The 27,421-nt window shown below is 42.9% G+C and overlaps 1 pseudogene across 1 annotated transcript; it reads left to right on the forward strand.

The window, feature by feature from the left end:
• Window positions 1-27,099, forward strand: LOC147988717 (uncharacterized; annotated as a pseudogene). Its single transcript, XR_015610927.1, has 4 exons — window positions 1-379; window positions 3,806-4,017; window positions 24,402-24,482; window positions 25,248-27,099. The product of XR_015610927.1 is annotated as an uncharacterized LOC147988717 (transcript).
• Window positions 27,100-27,421: the final 322 nt, after the last annotated feature.

Below are 27,421 nucleotides of genomic sequence, written 5' to 3' on the forward strand. Positions count from 1 at the left end.
ATGGCCTCTCCTATATATACTGCACTTACGAAAATTTCGGTTGGTTTCAGTTCATCTGTTCTTCTCGCCCCCGTCGCGCACGCCCCGTCGCCGAGCCCGTCGCCGCCCGCGTCGTGCCCCAGCCCGTCCCCGTCACCGTCGTCGCCGCCCCATCGCTGCACCAGCCCGCCCCCGTCGCCGCGCGCCCTCCGCCATCGTCAGCAGACGCCCCGCCCCGCCGCGCCGTCATCGCCGTCCTCCGCCGACGTCGCCGCCCCCGCCCTTGTCGCCGCCTCCGCCGTCGTCGCCGCCCTCCATCGACGTCGCCGCCCCCGCCCTTGTCGCCGCCTCCACCGTCGTCGCCGCGCGCCCTCCGCCGTCGTCACCGGCCTCCGCCGACGTTGCCGCCCCCGTCGTCGCGCCCCAGCCCGTCCCCGTAGTCGCCCCGCTGTAAGAGATCGACCGCGCCCTGGCACTGTCGCGCGTCGGCGGCCTCACACACACACACACACGATTTTTTCTATTTTTTGTCAATGATTTTTTCTATTTTTAGTTTTTTACTTTTTTATATATACTTTTAGTTTATATAAATGTTAGATTAATTTCAAATGTTATATGAATTAGATAGAGATATATGTCAGATATTAATGTCAAATGTTAGATGAATATTAGAATTAGCTAGATATTAATGTTAGATGAGTTAGTTTTTAATACTTTTATAGTTATAGATGAATTAGATATATTAATGTCAAATGTTAGATATATTAAATTTACTATATATAAAAATAGCTACTTTATTTTTAGTAAGAAAATTAATTGAACTAGTTTATTTTTAGTAAGTGCTTAGGTGAATTAGTTGAATTGAACTAGTTGAATTAATAGAATTGAACTAGTTTATTTTTAGTAAGTGCTTAGTTGAATTAGTTGAATGGAACTAGTTGGATTAATAGAACTGAACTAGTTTATAATTAGTAAGTGCTTAGTTGAATTAGTTGAATCGAACTAGTTGAATTAATAGAATTGAACTAGTTTATTTTTAGTAAGTGCTTAATTGAATTGAACTAGTTTATTTTTAGTAAGTGCTTAGTTGAATTAGTTGAATTGAACTAGTTGAATTAATAGAACTAGCTAGTTGAATTAATATAGAACTAGCTAGCTACTAATATAAGTGTTTATCAATTAATGTTTCAACTATGAACATAGGAAATGTCGTCTGACGACGAAAAGGATTTTGGTATGTGCGAATACTGCGAAGACGAGCGCGGCATGTGCGACAGAAATTTCCTAGTTGATGATAGGCGCTTCAGCATCAAGCTGGATGAGACCCTTAAAGTGGATACAGTAAGTCACAACGACAAGTCTTCTTTTGTAATTAAGCATGACTTATGCTTCATTTGCTTCAACTTATAATTTTAAATTTTCACTATTCTACTAGCGTATCCCCTGCCATGCAAGAATTTTTGTCTTAGATAAGATAGGTTTCAGTCCTAAAAAAACTATGGAGGTAAGGAGAGTTTACTTGAAGACCGAGCATGACTATACCTTCAACGTCAAATTATACAATGCAGACACCTACACCTATTTTGAATGCAAAACTTCGCAAGCATTATGCAAGACTTATGCATTTGAGCCTGATATGTTTATCACGTTTGATATTCGTCCCGAAGATGATATTGAAGGTAATAGAGACATTTGGATCGATGTGCAGACGCCTCCAGTTCTACCACTATGTGAGTTTCTCAACCATATTTATGTATTTGATATTGTTTATTCAAAAATAGTTGACAACTAATTTCTATTGACAGCTTATTTCCATTCAGGCAAACATGTCCGGCGCTTGGTAGACATGACCGTCCACTGTCCCGGGGCTGAACTTAATTGCGAGGAGATAAGTCATTATCACTAGCAGAAAAAGGGTCAAATGTGAAGCACATTAGTGCCGGTTTGTAAAAAAACCAGCACTAATGCGATCAATAGTACCGGTTCATGGCGGCGATCAATATTACCGGTTCGTGGCGAACCTTTAGTACCGGTTCATGCCACAAACTGGTACTAAAGAGGCTGTGGCAGCCTGCGGTCAGGCTATGGCCCCACCATCACCATTTAGTGCCGGTTCGTACCACGAACCGGTACTAATGAGGTTATAGCAAGCTGTTTTTAGTCCCACCTCGCTCCCCTAACAAGGCTTTTACCACCTTAAATATGTTTATTCTCAAACTATCACAAGCACTTGGTCTTCATTGAACTCTATGTGTAGAATTTGTGGCCGCAATATGAGTCTTCACCGGTTTATAAATCGTTGAGGACTCATATTGACAATTCAGATTGTACACAAAAAGATCATTGATGATCAAAGTATTTTTGATGTATAAGATAATATTGACAATTCAAACTGTAAAGAAATATAAGATCATGATCTAAATGATCTTATATTTTTTGCGTTCAATATGCACCATTCAAAGCGACGCCATCAACTTTCAACCATTTTTGCCTTCATTTGCTATTTTTCGTGCATTTAATGATTTGTTTTGAGAACTAAATGACCTGGAAATTGAAAAGCACTAGAAATGAACTCTGAAAAAGTTGAAACTTGGCATGGTATCATCATTTCACCCACATAGATTGTTCAAAAAAGTAGAGAGAGTTACGGCAAAAACTGGATATACTTCGTTTATAAACTGGACAATCTCTTTCGAAGTATTCGGGTTTCTGACGAAATTAAACTCATCTGTTACAAAGTCATTTCATTTTTTTAAACTTATTACAACTCCAGACTTTTTGTGCATTCAGTATGCACCATTCAAAGCGACGCCATCAATTTTCAACCATTTATGCCTTCATTTGATATTTTTCATGCATCTAATGATTTATTTTGAGCTAAATGACACTAAACTTTGTGCAGGCAGCGCACCACCTTTAGTACCGGTTGGTGACTCCAACCGGTACTAAAGGGTGACCAGTACTACAGTTTCTTAGTAAGCTATTTTTTAGTCCCACCTCGCCAAGAGAGAGGGACTAGGAGCGGTTTATAAGCCCTGAGTGCAGAGACGATGAAGAAGAGGCTCAATGCTCACGTTGCTTAGCTTCAAGCCTTGAGGAATATGGTAGACTGCATGAAGCTATGTGCAGTGCAGTTTACACTATTCCGAAAGGCTTGAAGCTAATTAACGAGCATTGCACCTATTTTTTATTTTTAATAACTTATTACAACTCCGGACTTCTTCTGTTATGGCAAAAACCAGATGCACTTCGTGTACAAACTGGACAATCTCTTTCAAAGTATCAGGGCCGGTTTCAGACGAAAACTCATCTGTTACACCGAAAGGCATGGTATATAAAAATAAATGAATAGAAGAAAATAAATAAAGCAGAAAAGAAAAAATAACAGAAAAGAAAAAAAACTATAGTAGAAAAGAAAAAAACTATATAAAAAACTACTCAGAAATAAATAAAAGAAAATAAATATAGCAGAAAAGAAAAAACTACTCAAAAATAAATAGAAGAAAAAATAAAGCAGAAAAGAAAAAAACTATATCAAAAAATTTGGGGCGCTGCCCTGTGGGCCTGCTAGAACACGGGCGTGCAATTTCAGGCCCACGAGGCCAACAGACTCACAGGGCAGCGCGCCGTAGTTAGGCCCAGAAGCCTGCTTATAGAGGAGTTCGAAAGGGCAGCCGCGGCTGGGTTTATAAACCAGTGCGGCTGCCCTTCGCCCGGCGAGGTAGGACTAAACTTTGTGCCGGCAGGGCACCACCTTTAGTACCGGTTGGTGGCTCCAACCGGTACTAAAGGCCTCTTCTATATATACAACACTTAAAAATTTCAGTTAGTTCTTGTTCCGTCTTCGTCGCCGCGCCCCCCGTCCCCATCGCCGTCGTCGCGCCCCGGCCGTCCCCGACGTCGCGCGCGCCCCGGCCGTCCCCGCCCCCGTCGTCGCGCGCGCCCGGCCGTCCCTGTCCCCGTCGTCGCGCGCGGCGCCCCGGCCGTCCCCGCCCCCGTTGCACCGTCCCCGTCGTCACCCCCGTCGCGCCGCCGCCCGTACGCCGGCCGCCCGTACGCCGCCGCCCCCGCTCGTACGTACACACACACACACATACACACACACAATTTTTTTTACTTATTTTCTATTTTCTGTTTTTTAGATTAATGCATGTCAAATTGTTAATTAGATGAATGTCAAATGTTAGATATGAATTAGATAGAAAAGTTAAATATTAATTAGGTATATGAGATTTGAACTAGTTGAATTAATATAACTAATTTATTTTTAGTAAATGCTTAGTTGAATTAATTAGTTGAATTAATTAATAGAACTTGTTGAATTAATAGAACTAGTTGAATTAGTTGAAATAATAGAACTAGTAATGTTTCACCTATATATAGAACTTAACTAGTTTATTTTTTCTGTTTTTTTAATTTTTTATATATATTTTTAGTTTATATAAATGTTAGATTAATGTCAAATGTTAGATGAATTAGATAGAAATATATGTTAGATATTAATGTCAAATGTTAGATGAATATTAGAATTAGTTAGATATTAATTAATGTTAGATAGTAAGTGTTTAATGTTTCACCTATATTAACATAGGAAATGTCGTCTGACGATGAAAAAGATTTCATTATGTGCGAACACTATGAAGACCAACGCGGCCTGTGCGACAGAAATTTCCTTATTGATAATAGGCGCTTCGGCATCAAGCTGGATGAGACATTCGAAGTGGATACAGTAAGTCACAACGGCAAGTATTTTTTCGTAATAAAGCATGACTTATGCTTCATTTGCTTGAACTTATAATTTTAAATTTTCACTATTCTACTAGCGCATCCCCTGCCATGCTCGAATTTTTGTCTTGGATAAGATAGGTTTCAGTGCGATGAATGATATGGAGGTAAAGAGAGTTTACTTGAAGACCGAGCATGGGTATACTTTCAACGTCAAATTATACAATGCAGACACATACACCCATTTTGAATGCAAAACTTAGCAAGCACTATGCAAGACTTATGAATTTGAGCCTGATATGGTTATCACCTTTGATATTCGTCCGGAAGATGATACTGAAGGTAATAGAGACATATGGGTCGATGTGCAGATGCCTCCAGTTCTACCATTATGTGAGTTTTTCTCAACCATGTTTATGTCTTTGATATTGTTTATTCAAAAATAGTTGACAACTAATTTCTATTGTCAGCTTACTTCGGTTCAAGCAAACATGTCCGGTGCTTGGTAGACAGGACCTACTACTGTCCCGGGGCTGAACTAAACTGCGAGGAGATAAGTCATTATATTTCATGGCTTGAGAATCTTCATACTGTCAAGACAAATTTTCTTCATGCGCTTAGAAATGTTAGTACTCAAAACGTGCGACCAATAGTGATCGTATTGAACTACGGTCACATCTATAATGGATAGATGGTAAGATTTTTACTATTTGTCCTCAGTGCATCTTTTGCATACATTATTTTTGAAGCTAAACTTTCATTGCTAAGTATATTAATTATTATATGATGTTCTTCAATAGGGACTCCCGATGACAGTTGTGCCTCAGTGGATCGAGACAAAAGGTCGCATGCCAATGGTTAGCTTACGACCAAGATATCCTACATTGCACATGAGTGCATTCAGAATTTCTGAAAGCGATGAATGCTTAATAGTGAAAGATTGGAGCAAAATTATTAACGATCGCAGAGAAGTACTAGGGGCAGCAAGGAGAAGCGCAACCCACGATTAGGAGACAAATTCATCTGCATGCTCCAGTATGATGAATCAGGAGAGCTATACATGTTCTATGCTATTTAGTTCATGCTCTTAATACTTGTCCTCTCATGTTCGTATTCTCGTCCTGAACTTAATTAATCTCAAATAGTGATTTGCTTGTGAACGCTTATAATATCATGACCATGTTGAACTCGATGATATCTTTGCTTCTGTTACAAGTGAATGTTTCTTTTTTAAGCTAGTGTTGGTGGTGATTAGATAGCGGTAATAACTATGATGATAAACAGTGGTAATGACGACTATGATGATTTTTAGCTAGCTAGTATATATATACTGTTGTTGGTTATGATATGATGCAAGAGTCTATTTCTATATTAATATGTAATGATGATGATGATGATGATGATGATGAGTTATTATATATATATATATATATATATCATTTATGAAAGAAACTGCAAATTAGTTTGAACTAGATGGATCCTAGCTAAGTGATCAAGTATATATATATGCCATATCCATATCCATATCAAGTATAACAGCTCATTATAACGTAAAATAATCCTAAATTAAATTGATAACACAAATTTAAAGGAAAAATAAAAAATAAAACCAAAACCCACAAACATTTAGTACCGGTTGGTGTTACCAACCGGTACTAATAATCTACCGCACCCGTGGTCTGGCTCGTGCCACATGGTTGCCCTTTAGCACCGGTTGGTGCTAAACCGGTACTAAAGGGGGGGGGGGCTTTAGTGCCCACACTTTAGTGCCGGTTACCGAACCGGCACTAAAGGGCCTTACGAACCGATGCTATTGCCCGGTTCTGCACTAGTGTATGTTTCATGGCTTGAGGATCTTGATGCTGTCAAGACAAATTATTTTCCTGAATTTGAAAATCTTAGTACTCAAAACGTGCGACCAATAGTGATCGTATTGAACTACAGTCACATGTATTTAGGAAAGATGGTAAGATTTTTACTATTTATCCTCAGTGCATCTTTTGCATACATTATTTTTCAAGCTAAACTTCATTGCTAAGTAATGTTACTATACGATGTTCTTAAACAGGGATTCCGGGTCACAGTTGTGCCTCAGTGGATCGGTACTAAAGGTCGCATGTCAATGGTTAGCTTACGGCCAAGACATCCTACAATGCACATGAGTGCATACAGGATTTCTAAAAGCGAGGAATGCTTAATAGTGTAAGATTGGAGCAAAATTGTTAACGATCGTAGAGAAGTACTAGGGGGCAGCAAACAGAAGAGCAACCCACGATTAGGAGACAGGTTCATCTGCATGCTCCAATATGATGAGTCAGGAGAGCTATACATGTTCTATGCTATTTTACCTGAGAGAGAGCAGCAGGAATGATTATAAGCTAGTTCATGCTCTTAATTAATTAGTACTTGTCCTCTCATGTCTGTGTTCTTCGTCCTGAACTTAATCTCAAAGAGTGGTTTGGCTTTTGTGGTCTTATGAATGCTTATAATCTCATGACCATGTTGAACTCGATGATATCTTTGCTTCTGGTATAAGTGAATGTTTCTTCTTTAAGCTAGTGTTGGTGGTGATTAGATAGCGGTAATGACTATATGATGATTAAATAGTGGTAATGATGACTATGATGATTTTTAGCTAGCTAGTATACTGTTGTTGGTGATGATATGATGCAAGAGTTTTTATATTAATATGATGATGATGATGATCAGTTATTATATCATTTATGAAAGAAACCACAGATTAGTTTCAAGTAATATGGATATAGCATATACTTGATCACTTAGCTAGGATCCATGCATCCAGTCGAAACGAATCTGCGGTCCTTTCGCCTAATGATTTAACAACTTATTATAATATAAAAACAATCTCTAGATTAAATTGAAAACACAAAACTAAAGGAAAAATTTCAAATAAAACCAACCCCCTCCCCCCCCCCAACATTTAGTACCGATTGGTGTTACCAACCGGTACTAATGGTTTCCCCGCACCGGGCCTGGCTCGTGCCAAGTGGTGGCACTTTAGTGGTGGTTCGTGCCGAACCGGTACTAAAGGGGGGGGCTTTAGTCCCCACCCTTTAGTGCCGGTTGCAGAACCGGCACTAAAGGCCCTTACGAACCGGTGATACAGCCCAGTTCTGCACTAGTGAATATAGTCAAGAAGGTTGTAAGAGCCTTGCTTAGTTCCCAAACAGCACAGACCTTGGGAAGACGTTTTCTACATATTATCATAAAATAGTACGGTCACTAGGTATTGGATAGTGGATTTAGCAAGCACACACGATTTAATCACACTATTATTTAAAGGTATAGATAGTATTATTAAGAGCTCAAATTATGTTACCTAATTATTCTTTCCTTTAATAAATTGGAGATCTTGGAGACTTGGTTAGTAAATAGACAAAGGAACATGAAAATATCATTCATGTAGTTATGTACTAACATTTCCTTTATTTGATATTGCGAGTATAGACCTACAAAACCAGTCCCAAAAAAAAATAACAAGACAATAGAGTATTAGTCTAACGTAATTTACACAGTATGCACAAATCTAAACTATCTTATCATGAATATAAGGAACAAATAGATCCTTTCGGCCACACTGTAACCAATATATGTTGTCACATGTTATTACTAACAATCAACTCCTAATTTCCGGCTATTCCTCCATTCGTATTAATAGCAGTGCAACTTACATACATCTATCCAACAAGGGCTAGCCCATGCGTTCACACGGATTGACGACTAGTATCTTATCTATCTATCTGTCTATCTATCTATCTATCTATCTATCTATATCTATCTATCTATACCTATACTAATTACAGACTCCCTATAAATTTCCACGTTAATGAGTAATTAGGAGTCGTTAATTCCGTGGGACCGAGTTATTACGGTTGTGATTTATCTAGTCAACAGCCAATTATTTTAGGTATAGATTCGCCATGCATATGCCTTCTACAGCCCGAGCCAACCTCAGCAGGCCTCTTTGACTCTCCCGTAGAGGCCCAATTTAACTCCCACATGTGCCCGTTGTCCATCTAGCGATACAACCTCTTCTCAAAAAAGGAAAAAAAAAACTAGCGATACAACCTCAGGAGTCTTTGATTGTTGGCGCATGGTATATTTGGTGGCAGCGAAGGAGTTTGTGAAGGGAGAAAAAGTTCTTAATCCTACAAGTACTGCATTCGCTATCCTAGCAATCACAAGTAATTTCAGTCGAGCCACTAATCTGAAGGAACCAGAGAAGGTGTTGTGGATGAAACCTCCAGGTAACTCGTACAAGCTAAACGTCGATGCAACTTACTTTGAGAATGGTACGGGTGCCGCAGCTGCTGTTCTCCGAAACAGTCATGGTGAGGCTGTGGGCTGTGGCGGAGGCTTCGTGGCTGCTAACTCATCTCCATGATGCAACAATGGCGGAGGCGATCGCACTTCAGCGAGGGCTGGAACTGTTGGAAGACCTTGGCTGTCAACCGGTGATTGTTGAATCAGATTCACTGGAAATTATTCAAGCTTGCAATGGTGTGATTGAAATATGGAGCCCTTACTCTGCTATTTTGGCGGATTGCTTTCAAAAGGCTCTCCGTATAGGTGATGTTTCTTTCATACATTGTCCTAGGAAGGCTAATAGATTGGCGCATAATCTAGCTAGACATAGTTTTGATTCGAACTCTACTTTTGTTTGGGATGGTGATCCCCCCGGGTTTTTATTTTCGGACATTGTGAATGATGTAACTTTGATTTGAGTTAATAAAGTGCGCCAAGTGGCTTTCCCCTAAAAAAACGCAGAAGATTGCATCGCCCTTCTTCCTTTCATTGCTTCCAATCACGACCTGCTCGACCTCGTGGTGATGACGATCGGAAGCAAACCCGACATGTGATGGGCAGGCAGCACAACACCTTGGGCAGCGCTAATGTGAGGAAGGTACATGTGGGAGGAATTGCAGAAGTGCAGCAGGGGACGAGTCACCGGCGACACCGACTGGCCGCTACAATTAGGGCAGCGATCAGGTATGCCGATAAATGTAAGTGAATTATTTGTTTTGAAGTATATGTATTTTGAATATTTCAAAATATAAGCAAGAAAAGGAATGCGTAGTGTGTGTGGCTGATGTATGTATGTCTGTGTGCGCTTAAGGCAAGACAAAGACGCGCCATGCGTGTGCGCTCGAACGGACCACGCATACGTAGATTCAGTATTAAAAAAAAAAGCGTGAAAGCGCGTTACTGGGCCGTTCCATTACTCTACAGTGTCGCAAGTTTTTTTTTTCTGTGTGGGTTTTAATTGGGTTTTCACTCTTTGCAGCGATTTTCTTTGATTTTCTCCTGGTTTCTTCAGTTTTTCTTCTCTTTTTCCCGTTTTTATTTTTTTTATTTTTTTCTCAGTATGTACCGGTCCTTTATTTCTCTCCGACATATGTCTATATTTTTAATAAACATTGTACATTCATTTTCTGTATACATCATAATATTTTTTATACACATTTAAGATTTTTCAAATATTTGATTCATATTTTTTAAATAACTGTTTTGGTGTCTGCTTTATATACACATTGTGTACCTTTGTATACATATTAAACATTTTTACACATGTTTCAAAAATGTCAAATACATGCTTAACATTTTTTCAATATGTATTAAACATTTTTCATTTACATGTGGATTTTTTTGAATGATATTAAACATGTTTGAAAACTATGTGAACATTTTCTTATGTTGTATAGATATTTTCTAAAAATGTCACAAAAATATTTTTGAAATGCGTGAGCATTTTTTAAATTGTATGATTAATTTTTTAATGATATGAACTATTTTTATGAAATGTCACCCACAATTTTTTACATTGTATATTTTTTTAAATGATGCATACATTTTTTGAAACATGTGAATATTTTTGAATATCACCAACATTTTAAATGCTACCAGTTTTTTTTTTCAAATTACATTAACAAAAATTTACACTCTATTAACATTGTTTTAGCATGCACCCACATTTCTGTGCGGTCAGTCATAGTATTTTCATGAAGTGTAATGTCCTTATTTTCATGAGGCGTCTGTGGTGGCCACGGCCTACATCTAAAACTACGCCTCCACCCAGAGTACACGGTCGCCGCAAAAAGATTGTGGGCTGCTTATATCTTCCTCACGAAAGGAACGGTGATGATTCAAATTTTTGACTTCGGACATCTCCCTCTGGGCATGTTACCAAAGCGAGCATTATCACAAAGTGACTTGGGGCATGTCTCATGTCACCGAGGGAAATACCCTAAGTTGAGTTGACGCTTCCATCCATCGTACGATAGCTCGAAAGGTTTGAAAGAAGATACGGCTGAAGCTACATAATTTTTTTAAAAAAAATGGAGGGAGATCCCCGGCCTCTGCATCTAGATGATGCATGCATCCACTTTATTAATTAATCACACAAGACCTTACAAATTCATACAACAATAATACTAAAGCCACCTACTAGGCAACATCTGTCGCTACTCCTATCCAGTTGATGAAGGGATGCCGATAGTCTGGGCCTAATACCAAACAGACCTCGCAGCCAAACCTAATATCTAAGACCTGAGGTCCCAACCAGGACGCCTGCCGGGTATGGGACACCCACCAGTCCGGCGCACTCCTCAACCAGGACGCCTGCCGGGTATGAGGCCGCTACAGCCACCTGCCACCAATCCATTTTCAGTGATGTACTGCTGCATCTACCTTGCCCGGTCTAGCTGCCATCAACGCCACCACGACGCCAGACAGCGTCACCCTCCCGCGCGAGTCCATCGTTGCACATCAGACGCCTAATCTCCAGAGCGCCAAGCCATCTAGATCTGTCACCATCAATGTGCATGATGAAGCACCTGTTGGAGAACGTAGTAATTTCAAAAAATTTCCTACGCACACGCAAGATCATGGTGATGTATAGCAACGAGAGGGGAGAGTGTTGTCTACGTACCCTCATAGACCGACAGCGGAAGCGTTATGATAACGCGGTTGATGTAGTCGTACGTCTTCACGGCCCGACCGATCAAGCACCAAAACTACGGCACCTCCGAGTTCTTGCACACGTTCAGCTCGATGACGACCCCCGGACTCCGATCCAGCAAAGTGTCGGGGATGAGTTCCGTCAGCACGACGGCGTGGTGACGATCTTGATGTTCTACCGTCGCAGGGCTTCGCCTAAGCACCGCTACGATATGACTGAGGTGGAATATGGTGGAGGGGGGCACCGCACACGGCTAAGGAACGATCACGAAGATCAACTTGTGTGTCTATGGGGTGCCCCCCTTCCCCCGTATATAAAGGAGCAAGGGGCGTGAGGTGGCCAAGGGGAGGAGGCGCGCCCAAGGGGGGGCAATCCTACTCCAAGTAGGATTCCCCCTTCTTTCCTAGTCCAAGTAGGAGAGGGGAAGGAAGGGAAGGAGAAGGAGAAGGAAGGAGAGGGAGGAAAAGGAGGAAAGGGGGGCCGGCCTCCTAGTCCAATTCGGTTTGGGCTAGGGGGGCGCGCGCCCTGCCTCCTCTCTTCCACCACTTGGCCCATGAGGCCCATTGCTCCTTCCTCGTATTCCCGTAACTCCCCGGTATCTCCGAAAATACCCGAATCACTCGGAACCTTTCCGATGTCCGAATATAGTCGTCCAATATATCGATCTTTAAGTCTCGACCATTTCGAGACTCCTCGTCATGTCCCTGATCTCATCCGGGACTCCGAACTCCTTCGGTACATCAAAACTCATAAACTCATAATATAACTGTCATCGAAACCTTAAGCGTGCGGACCCTACGGGTTCGAGAACAATGTAGACATGACCGAGACATGTCTCCGGTCAATAACCAATAGCGGAACCTGGATGCTCATATTGGCTCCCACATATTCTATGAAGATCTTTATCGGTCAGACCGCATAACAACATACGTTGTTCCCTTTGTCATCGGTATATTACTTGCCCGAGATTCGCTCGTCGGTATCTCAATACCTAGTTCAATCTCGTTACCGGCAAGTCTCTTTACTCGTTCTGTAATACATCATCTCGCAACTAACTCATTAGTTGCAATGCTTGCAAGGCTTAAGTGATGTGCATTACCGAGAGGGCCCAGAGATACCTCTCCGACAATCGGAGTGACAAATCCTAATCTCGAAATATGCCAACCCAACATGTACCTTTGGTGACACCTGTAGAGCTCCTTTGTAATCACCCAGTTACGTTGTGACATTTGGTAGCACATAAAGTGTTCCTCCGGTAAACGGGAGTTGCATAATATCATAGTCATAGGAACATGTATAAGTCATGAAGAAAGCAATAGCAACATACTAAACGATCGTGTGCTAAGCTAACGGAATGGGTCAAGTCAATCACATCATTCTCCTAATGATGTGATCCCGTTAATCAAATGACAACTCTTTGTCCATGGCTAGGAAACATAGCCATCTTTGATCAACGAGCTAGTCAAGTAGAGGCATACTAGTGACACTCTATTTGTCTATGTATTCACACATGTATTATGTTTCCGGTTAATACAATTCTAGCATGAATAATAAACATTTATCATGAAATAAGGAAATAAATAATAACTTTATTATTGCCTCTAGGGCATATTTCCTTCAGTCTCCCACTTGCACTAGAGTCAATAATCTAGATCACATCGCCATGTGATTTAACATTAATAGTTCACATCATCATATGATTAACACCCATAGTTCACATTATCATGTGACCAACACCCAAAGGGTTTACTAGAGTCAGTAATAGTTCACATCGCTATGTGATTAACACCCAAAGAGTACTAAGGTGTGATCATGTTTTGCTTGTGAGATAATTTCAGTCAACGGGTCTGTCACATTCAGATCCGTAAGTATTTTGCAAATTCTATGTCTACAATGCTCTGTACGGAGCTACTCTAGCTAATAGCTCCCACTTTCAATATGTATCCAGTTTGAGACTTAGAGTTATCTGGATCAGTGCTAAAACTTGTATCGACGTAACCCTTTTACGACGAACCTTTTGTCACCTCCATAATCGAGAAACATATCCTTATTCTACTAAGGATAATTTTGACCGCTGTCCAGTGATCTACTCCCAGATCACTATTGTACTCCCTTGCCAAACTCAGTGATAGGGTATGCAATAGATCTGGTATACAGCATGGCATACTTTATAGAACCTATGGCTGAGGCATAGGGAATGACTTTCATTCTCTTTCTATCTTCTGCCGTGGTCGGGCTTTGAGTCTTACTCAATTTCAAACCTTGTAACACAGGCAAAAACTCTTTCTTTGACTGTTCCATTTTGAACTACTTCAAAATCTTGTCAAGGTATGTACTCATTGAAAACTTATCAAGCGTCTTGATCTATCTCTATAGATCTTGATGCTCAATATGTAAGCAGCTTCACTGAGGTCTTTCTTTGAAAAACTCCTTTCAAATACTCCTTTATGCTTTGCAGAATAATTCTACATTATTTCCGATCAACAATATGTCATTCACATATACTTATCAGAAATGCTGTAGTGCTCCCACTCACTTTCTTGTAAATACATGCTTCACGGCAAGTCTGTATAAAACTATATGCTTTGATCAACTTATCAAAGCGTATATTCCAACTCCGAGATGCTTGCACCAGTCCATAGATGGATCGCTGGAGCTTGTGTATTTTGTTAGCGCCTTTAGGATTGACAAAACCTTCTAGTTGCATCATATACAACTCTTCTTTAATAAATCCATTAGGGAATGCAGTTTTGTCTATCCATTTGACAGATTTCATAAAATGCGGCAATTGCTAACATGATTCGGATAGACTTAAGCATAGATACGAGTGAGAAACTCTCATCGTAGTCAACACTTTGAACTTGTCAAAAACCTTTTTGCGACAATTCTAGCTTTGTAGATAGTAACACTACTATCAGCGTCCGTCTTCCTCTTGAAGATCCATTTAATCTCAATGGCTCGCCGATCATCGGGCAAGTCAATCAAAGTCCATACTTTGTTCTCATACATGGATCTCATCTCAGATTTCATGGCCTCAAGCCATTTTGCGGAATCTGGGCTCATCATCGCTTCCTCATAGTTCGCAGGTTCGTCATGGTCAAGTAACATGACCTCCAGAACAGGATTACCGTACCACTCTGGTGCGGATCTCACTCTAGTTTACCTACGAGGTTCGGTAGTAACTTGATCTGAAGTTACATGATCATCATCATTAGCTTCCTCACTAATTGGTGTAGTAGTCACAGGAACAGATTTCTGTGATGAACTACTTTCCAATAAGGGAGGAGGTACAGTTACCTCATCAAGTTCTACTTTCCTCCCACTCACTTCTTTCGAGAGAAACTCCTTCTCTAGAAAGTTTCCGAACTTTGCAACAAAAGCCTTGCCTTCGGATCTGTGATAGAAGGTGTACCCAATAGTCTCCTTTGGGTATCCTATGAAGACATATTTCTCCGATTTGGGTTCGAGCTTATCAGGTTGAAGTTTTTTCACATAAGCATCGCAACCCCAAATTTTAAGAAACAACAACTTTGGTTTCTTGCCAAACCACAGTTCATATGGTGTCGTCTCAACGAATTTAGATGGTTCCCTTTTTAACGTGAATGCAGCTGTCTCTAATGCATAACCCCAAAACGATAGTGGTAAATCGGTAAGAGACATCATAGATTGTACTATATCCAATAAAGTACAGTTATGACATTCGGACACACCATTACGCTGTGGTGTTCCAGGTGGCATGAGTTTGTGAAACTATTCCACATTGTTTTAATTGAAGACCAAACTCGTAACTCAAATATTTGTCTCCGCGATCAGATCGTAGAAACATTATTTTCTTGTCACGATGTTTTTTCACTTCACTCTGAAATTCTTTGAACTTTTCAAACGTTTCAGACTTATGTTCCATTAAGAAGATATACCCATATCTGCTCAAATCATCTGTGAAGGTCAGAAAATAACGATACTTGCCGCAAGCCTTAACACTTATCGGACCTCATACATCAGTATGTATCATTTCCAATAAATCAGTTGCTTGCTCCATTGTCCCGGAGAACGGCGTTTTAGTCATCTTGCCCATGAGGCATGGTTCACAAGCATCAAGTGATTCATAATCAAGTGATTCCAAAATCCCATCAGCATGGAGTTTCTTCATGCGCTTTACACCAATATGACTTTAAACGGCAGTGCCACAAATAAGTTGCACTATCATTATTAACTTTGCATCTTTTGGCTTCAATATTATGAATATGTGTATCACAACGATCGAGATCCAACAAACCATTTTCGTTGGTGTGTATGACCATAGAAGGTTTTATTCATCTAAACAGAACAACAATTGTTCTCTAACTTAAATGAATAACCATATTGCAATAAACATGATCAAATCATATTCATGCTCAACGCAAACACCAAATAACATTTATCTAGTTTTAACATTAATCCCGAAAGTATAGGGAGTGTGCGACGATGATCATATCAATCTTGGAACCACTTCCAACACACATCGTCACTTCACCCTTAACTAGTTTTTGTTTATTTTGCAACTCCCGTTTCGAGTTACTACTCTTTAGCAACCGAACAAGTATGAAATACCCAGGGGCTACTATAAACACTAGTAAGGTACACATCAATAACCTGTATATATCAAATACTTTGCCATCCTTCTGCTCACCAAATACTTGGGGTAGTTCCGCTTCTAGCGACCAGTCCCTTTGCAGTAGAAGCACTTAGTCTCAGGCTTAGGTCCAGACTTGGGCTTCTTCACTTGAGCAGCAACTTGCTTGCTGTTCTTCTTGAAGTTCCCCTTTCTTCCCTTTGCCCTTTTCTTGAAACTAGTGGTCTTGTTAACCATCAACACTTGATGTTTTTCTTGATTTCTACCTTCGTCGATTTCAGCATCACGAAGAGCTTGGGAATCGTTTCCGTTATCCCTTGCATATTATAGTTCATCACGAAGTTCAACTAACTTGGTGATGGTGACTAGAGAATTCTATCAATCACTATTTTATCTGGAAGATTAACTCCCACTTGATTCAAGCGATTGTAGTACCCAGACAATCTGAGCACATGCTCACTGTTTGAGCGATTCTCCTCCATCTTTTAGCTATAGAACTTGTTGGAGACTTTATGTCTCTCAACTCGGGTATTTGCTTGAAATATTAACTTCAACTCCTGAAACATCTCATATGGTCCATGACGTTCAAAACGTCTTTGAAGTCCCGATTCTAAGCCGTTAAGCATGGTGCACTAAACTATCAAGTAGTCATCATATTGAGCTAGCCAAACGTTCATAACGTTTGCATCTGCTCCTGCAATAGGTCTGTCACCTAGCGGTGCATCAAGGACATAATTCTTCTGTGCAGCAATGAGGATAAACCTCAGATCATGGATCCAATCCGCATCATTGCTACTAACATTTTTCAACTTAGTTTTCTCTAGGAACACATATAAAACATAGGGAAGCAACAACGCGAGCTATTGATCTACAACATAGATATGCTAATACTACCAGGACTAAGTGCATGATAAATTAAAGTTTAATTAATCATATTACTTAAGAACTCCCACTTAGATAGACATCCCTCTAATCTTCTAAGTGATCACGTGATCCAAATCAACTAAACCATAACCGATCATCACGTGAAATGGAGTAGCTTTCAATGGTGAACATCATTATGTTGATCATATCTACTATATGATTCACGCTCGACCTTTCGGTCTCAGTGTTCCGAGGCCATATCTGCATATGCTAGGCTCGTCAAGTTTAACCTGAGTATTCTGCGTGTGCAAAACTGGCTTGCACCCGTTGTAGATGGACGTAGAGCTTATCACACCCGATCATCACGTGGTGTCTGGGCACGACGAACTTTGGCAACGGTGCATACTCAGGGAGAACACTTATACCTTGAAATTTAGTGAGAGATCATCTTACAATGCTACCGTCAAACAAAGCAAGATAAGATGCATACAAGATAAACATCACATGCAATCAAAATATGTGATATGATATGGCCATGATCATCTTGTGCCTTTGATCTCCATCTCCAAAGTACCGTCATGATCTCTATCGTCACCGGCATGACACCATGATCTCCATCATCTTGATCTATATCAATGTGTCGTCCCGTGGTCGTCTCGCCAACTATTGCTCTTGCAACTATTGCTATCGCATAGCGATAATGTAAAGCAATTATTTGGCGCTTGCATCTTATGCAAGAGACAACCATAAGGCTTTTGCCAGTTGCCGATAGCTTTAACAAAACATGATCATCTCTTATATCTCATCACGTCTTGACCATATCACATCACAACATGCCCGGCAAAAACAAGTTAGACGTCCTCTACTTTGTTGTTACAAGTTTTACGTGGCTGCTACGGGCTTAAGCAAGAACCGTTCTTACCTACGCATCAAAACCACAATGATAGTTTGTCAAGTTGGTGCTGTTTTAACCTTCGCAAGGACCGGGCGTAGCCACACTCGGGTCAACTAAAGTTGGAGAAACTGACACCCGCCAGCCACCTGTGTGCTAAGCACGTCGGTAGAACCAGTCTCGCGTAAGCGTACGCGTAATGTCAGTCCGGGCCGCTTCATCCAACAATACCGCTGAACCAAAGTATGACATGCTAGTAAGCAGTATGACTTATATCGCCCACAACTCACTTGTGTTCTACTCATGCATAACATCAACGCATAAAACCTGGCTCGGATGCCACTGTTGGGGAACGTAGTAATTTCAAAAAATTTCCTACACACACGCAAGATCATGGTGATGTATAGCAACGAGAGGGGAGAGTATTGTCTACGTACCCTCGTAGACCGACAGCGGAAGCGTTATGATAACGCGGTTGATGTAGTCGTACGTCTTCACGGCCCGACCGATCAAGCACCGAAACTACGGCACCTCCGAGTTCTTGCACACGTTCATCTCGATGACGACCCCCGGACTCCGATCCAGCAAAGTGTCGGGGATGAGTTCCGTCAGCACGACGGCGTGGTGACGATCTTGATGTTCTACCATCGCAGGGCTTCGCCTAAGCACCTCTATGATATGACCGAGGTAGAATATGGTGGAGGGGGGCACCGCACACGGCTAAGGAACGATCACGAAGATCAACTTGTGTGTCTATGGGGTGCCCCCTGCCCCCGTATATAAAGGAGCAAGGGGGGAGAGGCGGCCAAGGGGAGGAGGCGCGCCCAAGGGGGGGCAATCCTACTCCAAGTAGGATTCCCCCTTCTTTCCTAGTCCAAGTAGGAGAGGGGAAGGAAGGGAAGGAGAAGGAGAAGGAAGGAGAGGGAGGAAAAGGAGGAAAGGGGGGCCGGCCTCCTAGTCCAATTCGGTTTGGGCTAGGGGGGCCGCGCGCCCTGCCTCCTCTCTTCCACCACTTGGCCCATGAGGCCCATTGCTTCTTCCTCGTATTCCCGTAACTCCCCGGTACCCCCGAAAATTGTTGGGTTTCGTAGTAATTTCAAAAAAATTCCTACGCACACGCAAGATCATGTGATGCATAGCAACGAGAGGAGAGAGTGTTGTCTACGTACCCACGCAGACTGACTGCGGAAGCATTGACGCAACGTAGAGGAAGTAGTCGTACGTCTTCCCGATCCGACCGATCAAGCACCGAAACTACGGCACCTCCGAGTTCGAGCACACGTTCAGCTCGATGACGATCCCCGGACTCCGATCCAGCAAAGTGTCGGGGAAGAGTTCCTTCAGCACGACGGCGTGGTGACGATCTTGATGCACTACAGCAGCAGGGCTTCGCCTAAACTCCGCTACAGTATTATCGAGGAATATGGTGGCTGGGGGCACCGCACACGGCTAAGGAATAGATCACGTGGATCAACTTGTGTGTTTCTGGGGTGCCTCTACCTCAGTATATAAAGGAGCCAAGGGGGAGGGGGGCGCCGGCCAGGAGGAGGGCGCAGGAGGAGTCCTTCTCCTTCCGGGAGTAGGACTCCCCCCCCCCAATCCTAGTTGGACTAGGATTCCCCGAGGGGGAAAGAGAGAGAAGGGGGGCCGGCCACCTCTCCTAGTCCTAATAGGACTAGGGGGAGGGGGGAGGCGCGCGGCCACCTTGGGCTGCCCCTTTCTCCTTTCCACTAAAGCCCATCTAGGCCCATATGGTTCCCGGGGGGTTCCGGTAACCTCCCGGTACTCCGGTAAAATCCCGATTTCACCCGGAACACTTCCGATATCCAAACATAGGCTTCCAATATATCAATCTTTACGTCTCGACCATTTCAAGACTCCTCGTCATGTCCGTGATCACATCCGGGACTCCGAACAACCTTCGGTACATCAAAATGCATAAACTCATAATATAACTGTCATCGTAACCTTAAGCGTGCGGACCCTACGGGTTCGAGAACAATGTAGACATGACCGAGACACGTCTCCGGTCAATAACCAATAGCGGGACCTGGATGCCCATATTGGCTCCTACATATTCTACGAAGATCTTTATCAGTCATACCGCATAACAACATACGTTGTTCCCTTTGTCATCGGTATGTTACTTGCCCGAGATTCGATCGTCGGTATCCAATACCTAGTGCAATATCGTTACCGGCAAGTCTCTTTACTCGTTCTGTAATACATCATCTCGCAACTAACTCATTAGTTGCAATGCTTGCAAGGCTTATGTGATGTGCATTACCGAGAGGGCCCAGAGATACCTCTCCGACAATCGGAGTGACAAATCCTAATCTCGAAATACGCCAACCCAACATCTACCTTTGGAGACACCTGTAATGCTCCTTTATAATCACCCAGTTACGTTGTGATGTTTGGTAGCACCCAAAGTGTTCCTCCGGCAAACGGGAGTTGCATAATCTCATAGTTATAGGAACATGTATAAGCCATGAAGAAAGCAATAGCAACATACTAAACGATCGGGTGCTAAGCTAATGGAATGGGTCATGTCAATCAGATCATTCAACTAATGATGTGACCTCGTTAATCAAATAACAACTCATTGTTCATGGTTAGGAAACATAACCATCTTTGATTAACGAGCTAGTCAAGTAGAGGCATACTAGTGACACTTTGTTTGTCTATGTATTAACACATGTATTATGTTTCCGGTTAATACAATTCTAGCATGAATAATAAACATTTATCATGATTATAAGGAAATAAATAATAACTTTATTATTGCCTCTAGGGCATATTTCCTTCAAAAATACCCGAATCACTCGGAACCTTTCCGATGTCCGAATATAGTCGTCCAATATATCGATCTTTACGTCTCGACCATTTCGAGACTCCTCGTCATGTCCCTGATCTCATCCGGGACTCCGAACAACCTTCGGTACATCAAAACTCATAAACTCATAATATAACTGTCATCGAAACCTTAAGCGTGCGGACCCTACGGGTTCGAGAACAATGTAGACATGACCGAGACACGTCTCCGGTCAATAACCAATAGTGGAACCTGGATGCTCATATTGGCTCCCACATATTCTACGAAGATCTTTATCGGTCAGACCGCATAACAACATACGTTGTTCCCTTTGTCATCGGTATGTTACTTGCCCGAGATTCGATCGTCGGTATCTCAATACCTAGTTCAATCTTGTTACCGGCAAGTCTCTTTACTCGTTCTGTAATACATCATCTCGCAACTAACTCTTTAGTTGCAATGCTTGCAAGGCTTAAGTGATGTGCATTACCGAGAGGGCCCAGAGATATCTCTCCGACAATCGGAGTGACAAATCCTAATCTCGAAATACGCCAACCCAACATGTACCTTTGGTGACACCTGTAGAGCTCCTTTATAATCACCCAGTTACGTTGTGACGTTTGGTAGCACATAAAGTGTTCCTCCGGTAAACGGGAGTTGCATAATCTCATAGTCATAGGAACATGTATAAGTCATGAAGAAAGCAATAGTAACATACTAAACGATCGTGTGCTAAGCTAACGGAATGGGTCAAGTCAATTACATCATTCTCCTAATGATGTGATCCCGTTAATCAAATGACAACTCTTTGTCCATGGCTAGGAAACATAACCATCTTTGATCAACGAGCTAGTCAAGTAGAGGCATACTAGTGACACTCTATTTGTCTATGTATTCACACATGTATTATGTTTCCGGTTAATACAATTCTAGCATGAATAATAAACATTTATCATGAAATAAGGGAATAAATAATAACTTTATTATTGCCTCTAGGGCATATTTCCTTCAGCACCGCTCCACCAAACACATCGTGCACTGGTCCCTCGAACCCGCGTACACCTCCAAGAAAGACGCCCCCAAGGGGAAACGACACAAACGCGCCGCCGTGTTCTGATCTATCGATCTAGGGTTTCCCCCTGAGGCAGCAGATCGTAGTCTAGAACTTCTCCACGGCGATGCCTTCAAGAAGGGAACGACACCGTACAGCACCGCCATCGCCGGCTTAGGCATCTAGCCAAGAGCAGGTTTTCACCCAAATCTGTTCGAAGAACTCCATCCACTTCTTGTGCACGGACCGCCGCCTTCTCTGTCGAAGCCTAGACCAAGGGTCCAGCCGTCGCCGCTAGATCCATGTAGCCAGCACCGGGAGATGACGACTATCTCCCTGTACCGGAACTAGCACGAAGCGAAGCAGATCGAGTCGGAGACGATGATGCCCCTAGATCTCCGGCTAACTAGCGAGCCCCGGCCCAACCAAATCCAGATCGTCGGCCACGCCGGGCCGCCGCCACCCCCCGCGCCGTCCAGGTCGAAGAACCGTCGACCGCGCATAGGGGCCGCTGCCGCCTACACACGTCGGAGCGCAGCCGCAAGCCCAGTGCCCGCCACCACCGCCAAGCTCTGGGGCCACCGCCCCAGCATCCGGTCACCGCGAGAACCGGCCGCCGCCCCTAGCCGGAGCTGCCAGCCTCCAGCAGCGTTGAAGGCGACCCCGGCACGCGAGGTAAGGCACAGGACCGCGCCCTGCACCTAGGCCTGCACCGCCGACATACACGCATCAGTTGCCACCGCTTGAGATCCGTCGAGGCGCGCGAGAGAAGACAAACCCGCCACCGCCGAGGCCGTGCGGGCTTTGCCTGCGGCGCCCTATGGCGGCGGCAAGGTGAGGGAAGAGGCGGGAGGGAGCCGGCCGCGGCGGCTTGGAGATCCGCCTGAGCCGCTTCTAGGAGAGCGACGCGGGGGTTACGCGGGGGCACCAGGGCCAGGGGGCTTGGAACTGATTGATCCTAAAAATTGGGGGAGAAATTTCACTTCCCCGGCCTCTGCACCAACTAGGGATGCATATGGCCATTTTAGTATGAGTACCAAGATAAACATGGTCCTCAGAAATTTTTAAATGAGTATCAAGATATTTTTTGATGAGTGGTGTCACCACACATCATACTTAATCCTCAATAAATGGGGAAAAACCCCTGTGCATCACCTGTCAATTCTAGGAATTGAACTCGGATCGTTAGGCTGCACAACCGCATGCCCAATCACTGAAGCTACATAATTGACCAAACTTTTTTTTTGAACAATCATAACATCATTTTATGTACTGACATGAGACTTGTTTGTGAGTTATTGTATATTATCGGATGGTTATACCCCATGGGAATAGATATATACCAAGTCTACCAGATAGTGTCTCGGAAACTAACCACCTTCATATACACGAAAAAAATATCACTCTCGTGACTCCATCGACCACCCGACCCACTCCCCGCATTTCTCCTCCAACCGGCGAGCTCCACTACCACTCCACTCCTACTCATACATGCTCATTCCTGCATTCGAGAGGTCACTCCCCAACTCACTCAGGAGTGAGTCTAGGGGTAGTTCTAAGAGCAACCTCACCAAGATCTAGGAGATTTTCGATCTCCGGCATCCTCCACACCCACTCTGTGATCCGCTCCCCTCGATGATGGATTCCCGGCTAATACCTAAAGGTGTTACTGGATTCCGCAGAGCATGCAACTGAGAAAGCAAGGCTGAAGATGGTCACACGAATCATGGCGAGGACCATTAAGGAGGAGAGGCATCAGATGTTCCAGCAAGAGCAAGCCCTCTCACCATAGCAGAACCCCACGTGGGCTGCAGAGGAGGACACATGTGCATCCCGAGCAAGAGAGGGCATCGGGGAGTGTTCAAGGCAAGGTCTCCGTAGTGAACAAGCGTGCTGATGGGCTATAGGTTTCGAGAGGCACTACTCCTCCGCGAAACATCGCTCCGGGTGAATAATACCTTGAAAATTGCAATCATGCTCTTGGTATCCGGGGACTTCCGCTTCACCCCTGCCATGGTGATCTACCCCCGACCCATCGTGTATTGGAGCACAAGGACTTGACTTCGTCTCTTCCTTGCAGCCGAATTTTTTAAGATCCATAGAATTTTAAAATTCACAAACATTTATAAAAACATGAAAACTTTTAAAAATTATGAACGTTTTAAAATTTGTAAACATATTTTAAAAAAGATGTGTTTTTTCATACGCAAAAATAAAAATAAATTTGTAAACATTTTTTATTATTTATCAATAATTAAAAAACCCCATGAGAAAATTTTTAATTCATGATTTTTGAAATCCGTGCACATTTTTAAAAATATTAATTTTCGTTCATGAATATTTTTTGGTCGTGCAATAATATGTTTCCGTCGGAAAACTGGAGAGAACAAAAACAAAACGTTGTAAAGCAGTAGTAGAAGGGAGCCAGCCCACGTGTGACACCGACATTTGCGGCCCATATAGAGTGCCCTAAGCCTTCCACAGTTCTCCGACTTCGCTCAATCCCATCCCCACGACTCTGGCGGCGACGGCGACGGCGACGCCGCGGGGCCAACTCAAAACCTGGTAAAACTTCGAGATTTCTAGTAGCATTAATTTGGCGGAGCTGGGGGCTTGTGCTCTCGCCTGATTCCAGGTTTTGATGTTTTCTTTGGTTAGGGTTTTGGTCCCCGTAGCCGCCGTGTTCTTGATTCCGCACACGCCAACTGCCCATGCTTTAGGAGTGGAGATGCCTTGTGCTCTACTTGTTCCGACCCGATGTAGTTAGGGTTCTTGATTCACCTCCCCGAGTGACGGCATGATTCATCGGTACGAGGTGGCGTGCTGACCTTGTGATGATAAATTGGGGATTTTTTTTCTGAGAAGTGATAAATTGGGAATTGATTAGAGGTGGTTTGCTCGATTTTCACTGAAGGATTAGTGTCGCCCGTAGGTTAATTCAGAAGAGGCTATCTTTTGTTTTTCCAGAACGGAGGGTTACTTCCACTTACAGTACAAACTGAAACATTTCTAGATTTGATTTTCTATTCATGAGTGGAAACACGTTATGCACTGTGATTAGCTGTTATGAAATTCCTAATTGTGTGAAAAAGATTTGACTTTCGGAGGACGCATCAGGCAAGAAACTTGAGATGAACAAAGAGAATCCTATTGTTGATTACCTCTTAAACTGTGAAATTGTAGAAGCATATGGATCACATCAGATTTGTGGTATTGACATATTGCGTACCATCTCAGCCTCTGATCTTTTCAAAAAATCTCTGCCTCTCATCTCGTTGTGGTAATCTTGTGATACAAGCCTGACAAGTGATCTTTTCTTCTGTGAAGCAGATGTCGTTTGCCAAGAAGCTGCAGACAGACCATCCACAATCATGGTCCGCGCTGCCATCTGAGCTTGCTGGTCAGGTCCTTCGTCGCCTCCCTTCCCACGCCGACCGTGTGCGCTTCGCTGCTGTATGTCACCATTGGCGTTTCTCCAGACAAGAGCATTGCCTGACCCCACCTTTGCCATGGCTTGCATTTCCTGATGGTACCTTCTTCGTTTTTCCCCATGGAGAAGGGGAAAAAGAATCCTTCAAGCTCCCCAGCAGTGCCAACTAATGCATCTCCTATGGTGACTGGCTTGCCTTCGCACACAATGGCACCTGTTTCCTAATGGACCCCTTCTCCGAGATCACCTTAACGCTTCCTAACCTATCTTCTTTCTGTCTTGTGGATGAGCCTGTTGGAATTATTAATGGTGGCAATGTCCTGGATGAAGATATGGCTGGTCCTCTACTACAGATGGATACTGTGATATCTCTGCGCAAGGTAATCAGGTGCTCGGAACTCCTTATTGCTGCCATCATTGACATTGGGCCTCTTTGCACTGTTGCGTACTGCCAACCGGGTTCAACCACATGGCTGGTGAGTGGACTTGGCAGCAAAGGGTCGGTCATAGACATGATGTTCTATGAAGGTATGTTGTATGTCATTGACGAGTTCAACGACCTTTTGGCAATCAATGTCAGACAGGACAATGATAATGGCAAGTTAAGGGTTTCTCGGATCGAGCGTCTACTTGATGCTGCCCCTATGTCTTTAAGTTGATCCAAGGTGGCATCTCTTACTTTGAGTCGTATCTAGTTGAATCTCATGGTGCACTACCGCTGGTAAAGAGAACAATACTTGGTATATGTGATAATGACACGATTGGTGGTATCAAGCCAGTAGGGATCGAATTTGATGTGTGTCAGTCAGACTTCGAGTCTCGAAGTTGGGTGAAGGTGAGCAGTGTTGGGGATGACCAGGCATTGTTCCTCAGCCAAAGTTCATCCCAATCTGTTGACGTGTCTCAGTACAAGCTGAAGGGGGATTGCATCTACTTCATGGATGATGGCAGCTGTGACTGGTTCTGGAAGGATGCGCCAAGTTCTTGTGCGGTATATGACATGAGGGATGGGGAGTGTTTCTTCATACCACTTCCGACAGGATCATGCAAGGACCTCAAAACGCCAGCAGCATGGCTTTTCCCTCAGAGCTGAGATAGATATTTTCCTCCATATGATTCATGCTTTAGCTGATAGTTGAGCTATGGACCGCTGACATTGTCAACTGGATGCTCTCCATCCAATCTCCGTGATTCGTTTGGATGTAGCATGTGTTTGTTTTGTCAGGTTTTGCATGCACTCACACAAGAATTATGACCCCACTATTTTGGAGTATGTAAAGCTTCTGTAGTACCATGATGTCAAGCACACAACAATCATGTCTATGCTATCTGAAAATGAAGATGGAAGCTACTTCCTAAGCATGACCAGACGAGACCTACTAACCAGCAAGTATTCAAAAATGCACATACTGCAATGTACATAGCATCCTAAGTCACAACCCTTTGCTAGCAAAAATAACAAATGCATGTTTGCATTTAATTTGGAGGAAAGCCATGAATTCAAGGAAAGATGATTTGGACGATGTATTGAAACTTGTATCTTTCTTTAAAGACATGAATGCAATCAATGATGTGTTTTTCTATGACATACAAGTAGACAATGACAAATCAGCTAAAAATATTTTCTGGTCCAATGCAAGTTGCCGAGGAGTGTATCAAGAGTTTGGCGATTGCGTAACATTTGACACAACTTACAAGACCAACAGATTTCATATGCCTTTGCGAGTGTTTGTTGGAACAAACCATCACTTACAGTCAACGATATTTGCTGTTGCCCTGATCAGAGACGAAGATGCAAAGTCATTCAAGCGGCTGTGCATGAACAACAAACACCCAACTTGCATTCTAACAGGTAAGTTCAAAAAAAGAACTCTACAAGTTTCATCAATTTTTCGGTCTATGGGCACTATTAGGGAAAACCTTATACACAGAAGTTTATCAGTAGCGCGGTCGAAAAACGGGCTCTACTGCTAATTAGTAGCAGCGTGGGGTATAAAAACCGCGCTACTACTAAGTTGATAGTAGCAGCGAAGGGTATAAACCCGCGCTACTACTAAATGATCTTCATCATACC

This window comes from Triticum urartu, chromosome 1A (genome assembly GCF_056163025.1).
Source record: "Triticum urartu cultivar PI428250 chromosome 1A, HENAU_Tu73, whole genome shotgun sequence".
NCBI lineage: Eukaryota > Viridiplantae > Streptophyta > Magnoliopsida > Poales > Poaceae > Triticum > Triticum urartu.